The sequence below is a fragment of the Orycteropus afer genome, unplaced genomic scaffold, assembly GCF_000298275.1.
Source record: "Orycteropus afer afer isolate SDZICR_OR568_19922 unplaced genomic scaffold, OryAfe1.0 scaffold00114, whole genome shotgun sequence".
Taxonomy (NCBI): Eukaryota; Metazoa; Chordata; class Mammalia; order Tubulidentata; family Orycteropodidae; genus Orycteropus; species Orycteropus afer.
The window spans coordinates 4,182,673-4,188,699 of NW_006921701.1; the positions used below are offsets into that span (position 1 = coordinate 4,182,673).

A 6,027-nucleotide genomic window follows, 5' to 3' on the forward strand; every position below is an offset into this window, starting at 1 on the left:
TTGAAACATCCTTTGTGATGATGAATGCCACGCCATTCCTCTTCAAACTGTCATTCCCGGCATAGTAGATCATATGGTTGTCTGATTCAAAGTGGCCCAAACCAGTCCATTTCAGCTCACTAATGCCTAGGATATCAATCTTTATGCGTTCCATTTCATTTTTGACAACTTCCAACTTTCCAAGCAGCATAGGGAAAATGAAGAGTTACCTACAAAGGGCAACGAATAAGAGGAAGCTTTGATTTCTCAGCAGAAATCATGCAGGCGAGAAGGCAATGGGATGATATATATAAAACCCTGAAAGAAAAAAATTTCCAACCAAGAATTATATACCAAGGGGAAAGCAGCAACTGCCATTTCAGGGACTTGCCGACACTTCGCAGGGGTGGATCCTGAGTTGCCAAAGCCACTACCCTGCTCTAGCATGTGGGCTCACCTAATCCCATTTTTTTAAAGATCTGCTTGGGCATAGCCACCCTTGGAGCCCAAAATTCAGGCTGGGCAGTACCATGGCCTGGGCCTAGTGGGTTGAGGGTAGCAACACAGCAGCAGCAGCAGCAGCAGCAGTGGCAGCAGCAGAAGACAATCCTCACCGAATATGATCTTCCCAGGTGCCTAAAAGCCTGCACAGGCATTTGGAGAAAATGGCACACAATACTGACATTGAAGCAATGCTTGAGGCTCCTTTTAAGAAGGATGAGAACAAATTGAGCAGTGCTAATGGCCATGAAGAACGTAGTAAAAAGAGGAAAACGAGCAAGAGCAGAAGTCATAGTCATGAATGAAAGAGAAGCAAAAGTAAGGAACGGAAACAAAGTAGAGACAGAAAAAGAAAAAAGAGTAAAAGCTGTGAAAGGAAGCAAAGTAGAAGCAATGAAAGGAGATGGAGTCATTCAAGAAGTAGAGATCGCAGATTCAGAGGCTGCTACAGAAGTCCTTACTCCAGACCAAAATGTAACAGTGCCATCCAAGGCAAGACTGAGTTGCCTCATAGCATCAAATTAAGCTGATGCCGGTTCTGAAGCTAAAGTCCATTCAGAAAAGACAAGAGCTCTGTGAGGGAACCTATTGATAATTTAACTCCTGAGAAAAGAGATGCAATGATAGTTTTCTTCCTGCAGCTGACAGCGAGAATTTGGCCATGGGATTTGAAAAAGTTTTTCTCTACAGTAAGAAAGGTTTGTGATGTGAGGATGATTTCTGATAGAAATTCAAGATGTTCCAAAGGAATTGCTAATGTGGAGTTGCTGGATCTTAATTCAGTGCCTCTACTGTAGGATTAACTGACCAGCGTGTCTTAAGAGTGTCAATCACAGTACAAGCATCACAGGCAGAAAAAAACAGAGCTGCAGCAATGGCAAACAATCTACAGAAGGAAAGCGCCAGGCCTGTGAGGCTTTATGTAGGCTCCTTATACTTTAATATAACTGAAGCTATGCTTAGGGGGATCTTTGAGCCTTCTGGAAGAACTGAAAGCATCTACTCATGATGGATAGTGAAACAGGTTGATCCAAGGAATATGGATTTATTACATTTTCAGATTCTGAATGTGTCAAAAAGGCATTGGAACAACTTACTGGATTTGAACTAGATGGAAGGCCAAAGAAAGTTGGTCATATTACTGAATGCCCTGATGCTTCCAGTGCTAGTTCATTTTTAGACAGTCATGAACTGGAAAGAACTGGAATTGACTTGGGAACAACTGTTGTCTCCAACTGATGGCAAAACTTGCAGAGGGTACAGGTTTGCAGATTCTGACAGCAGCTCAGCAGGCTCTACAAATGAGTGGCTCTTTGGCCTTTGGTGCTGTGGCAGAACTATCTTTTGTTATAAATTTGCAAACAAGAATTTTCAGCAGACTGAAGCTTCACCTTTAGCCATAGTTGCCTCTGTTCAACCACTTCCAACACAGTGTTTCCAACTCTCTAACATGTTTAACCCTCAAACAGAAGAAGATGGATAGGATACAGAGATTAAGGATGATATGACTGAAGAATGTAATAAACACAAAAGGAGTTATTCATATTTATGTTGACAAAAAATTCAGCACAGGGCAATGTGTATGTGCAGTGCCCATCAATTGCTACAGCTATTGCTGCTGTCAATGCATTGCATGGTAGATAGTTTGGTGGTAAAATGATAACAGAGCATATGTACCTCTTCCAACTTATCACAACCTCCTTCCTGATTCTATGATAGCAACATAACTACTGGTTCCAAGCAGATGATGAAGGAAAATACAGTCCCTTCTGTACATAGCTTTTTTTCTTTCTTCAGAATTCATCTTGGGTTATCTTTTATTTAGATAAAAATAAAGGGGCAAGGGTCTACCGTCATTTGTATACAATTCCTGTTACCTTGAAAAAATAAAAATCTTAACAGGAATGCAGTATGTTCATTCTCCCTAACTAGTAAATACCACTATATACAAAGCTGTTATCTTATTCTGCCTTTTAAATGTACATTTAAAAAAATTACATGAATTATCTATAGGAATAACTGTAGGGGAACAAATGTGCTTTCCATAAAAAGGCAGACAGGAATATAATGATGTTTTTAATGTTTCAAAAGCCTAACTTTTTACACAGAAGTTACATTTCACTAATGTTGATATTTGGCTAATGGTTTAGCAGATAAGGTTTCTGGAATTTGGAAGACAACTAAAGGGCTGTTTAACATCTCATCTTGCATTCTGATCAACAGGCAAGAATGGGAGATTTCAAAATCATATTTATCGATGGTAACTTTTCAATTAATATATTTGTAAAAGTTTTTTGTAAATATACTATGTTCTGGTATGTCAAAGATTCCAAACAAAATGATCCCTGCATTTCCTCAAATGTTCAGTCTGGTAAGCAAAGCAGTCTGAGCAGGAAATAGGAAACGCACAAATAGGCTTTTTCAGGTTGCATATAACCTTTGCTCTTTTTAAGCTCTGTGAGCTCTGAAATACATTTTTTTTGGGTTAGTTCAATGTGTTTGAAAAGAAAACTTGATATTTCTATCAGAACAATGACTTTCATATTCCAACAATCTTTGTAAGAACCACTCAAATAAAATCTCTTAAAAAGGCCCCCCCCCAAAAAAAAATTATATACCCAGCAAAATTTTCCCTCAAATACAATGGTGAGAAATTAGATTTCCAGCTAAGCAGAAATTAAGGGAATTTGTTAAAACCACACCAACCTTACAAGAGACACTAAAGGAAGTCCTTTGGATAGAGAACAAATAATAGCAAACAACAACTGATCATTAATACACATGATGACATAACCCAGAAACCAACCCAGTTATGGAAGTATCCAAAGTAAAATAAGCTTACAAGATTGTGAACAAGGAACCAGAGACATCAATTGGCAAATGAGGACAACTACAAACCAAAAAGAGGGAAAAAAAATAGTGTAGTTATAGAACTTCTAAATGGTGAGGAAGTCAAGACAATTTCAAGGTAGAATGACCTGTTCTAAATTCAGGGAGAAAATTAAAAATCACAGGGTAACCTCAAAAAATAATGATAAACCTTCACAGCACAATAAAAAAAGAGGACAAGCACAAATATTTAGCAAATATTAAAAAATCAGCAACGGAAATGATAACACAATTTATAAACAAAACGCTCAATACGGAAAATTATATGGAACAAAGAAACAAGGAACACCTTGAAAAAACACATAACTATATGACAGCCAAAAGTTCATACTTGTCAATAATTACAGGGAATGTTAATGGATTAAATGCACCACTAAAGAAACAGAGATTTGCAGACGATAAGAAAACAGAACTCATCAATATGCTGTCTACAAGAGACACGCCTTGGAGGGAAAGACAAAAATAGACTAACAAGCAAACATTGGAAAAAGATATCAAGCAAAAGTCAACCAAAAAAGAACAGGAGTACAATATGAATTTCTGATAAAATTTAATTTAAGACAAAAACCACCATAAGAGACAAGGAAGGACATTATATAATGATTAAAGGATCAATCAAATGAAGATATAACCATAATAAATATCTATGGACCCAATGAAAGAGCTTCAAAATACATAAATTAGACTTTAACAGAATTGAAAAGACCAGTAGATGGCTCCACAGTCATAGTAGAGACTTTAATACACCACTTTCAATCAAAAATAAAACAACTGGAAAGAAACGCAACAAAGATGCAAAAAAAACTAAACAATACCATCCACCAACTTTATAGACATCTACAGAGCACTTCACCCAACAACAGCACAATACACATTCTTTTCCAGTGCACATGGAACATTCTCCATGATTACCCATATGTTAGGCTATAAAGCAAGCCTTAATAAATTTAAAAACACTGAAATACTGCAAAGCATCTTCTCAGATCACATTGCTATCAAATTAGAAATCAACAACAGGAAGTGCAATGGAAAAAGAGTTAACACATGGAAACTGAACAATACCCTCCTTAAAAATGACTGAGTAATAGAAGAAATAAAAAATTAAATTAAAAAATGTCTTTAATCAAATGAGAATGAAAATATAACATACCAAAATATTTAGGACACAGCAAAGCCAGTGATCTGAGGTCAATTTATAGCAATAAATGCATGCATCAAAAAAGAAGAAAGAGCCAAAATGAACATGTAAAACCAACATTTTCAACAATTAGAAAAAGAACAGCAAAAAAAGCATACAGTCACCAGACAAAAGTAATAATAATAAAGATTCGAGCAGAAATCAATGAAACAAAAACTAGAAAGAAAATAGAATAAATCAACAAGACAAGAAGTTGGGTTTTTGAAAAACTTAAAATCGACAAACCACTGGCAAATTTAACAAAGGAAAAGAGGAAGAGAATACAAATAACACAAATAAACAAATTGGGCAACATTACAATAGAATCAACTGAAATAAAATATCAGGATACTATGAAGAACTGTACTCCAACAAATTTGAAAATTTAGAAGAAATGGACAGATTTCTAGGAACATACTACTCACCTAAATTAACACAGACTGAGATGAAAAGTTGAACAGACCCATAACAAAAGATGAAATTGAACAGGTCATAAAAACGTTGCCAACAAAAAAAACTCCTGGCCCAGACGATTGCACCAGCAAATTCTACCAAATGTTCAGGGAAGAACTGACACCAAGCCTACCCAAACTATTAAAGAACATAGAAAAGAATGGACTCCTTCCAAATTCATTTTATGAAGCAAGCATAACCTTGATACCAAAACCAGGAAAACACATCACTCTAAAGGAAAACTAGAGACCAATATCCCTCATGAATACAGATGGAAAAATCTTCAACAAAATTCTAGCCAATAGACTCCAACAACATATCAAGAAAATCATTCATTATGACCAAGTGGGGTTCATATGAGGTATGCAAGGATGGTTCAACATTAGAAAAACAATCAATGTCATCCATCACATAAATAAAACAAAGGAAAAGAACCACATGATCAAATCAATTGATGTAGAAAAGGCACTTGATAAAATCCAACACACATTCCTGACAAAAACTCTCAATAAAATAGGAATGGAAGGGACATTACTCAATATAATAAAGGGCATGTATGCAAAACCAACAGCCAACAGTATTCTCAATGAAGAGAGACTGAAACCATTCCCCTTGCAAACAGGAACCAGACAAGGATGCCCTCTATCACCACTTCTATTCAACATTGTATTAGAAGTCCCAGCCAGGGCAATAAGGCAAGAAAGGGAAATCAAAGGCATCCAAATTGGTAAGGGAGAAGTCACACTATCCCTATTTGCTGATGATATGACCCTATAAATAGAAAATCCAAGCTATTCACTTAAAAAAAAAAAAGACTGGAACTAATTGAGAGATTTAGCATAGGGGCAGGATACAAGATCAACATCCAAAAATCAGTTGGACTCCTCTACACTAGCAAAGAGATTGCTGAAAAAGAAATAAGGAAATCGATACCATTTACAATGTTGTTGTTGTTGTTATGTGCCGTCGAGTCAAACCCGACTCATAGCGACCCCTCCTTGGGTTTCCGAGGCAGTATCACTATGGAA

General features: G+C 36.5%; 1 pseudogene; it reads left to right on the forward strand.

Annotated features, from left to right (window-relative positions):
- Nucleotides 1-644: 644 nt before the first annotated feature.
- On the forward strand, nucleotides 645-2,228 carry LOC103199565 (annotated as a pseudogene).
- The last annotated feature ends 3,799 nt before the right edge of the window (nucleotides 2,229-6,027 follow it).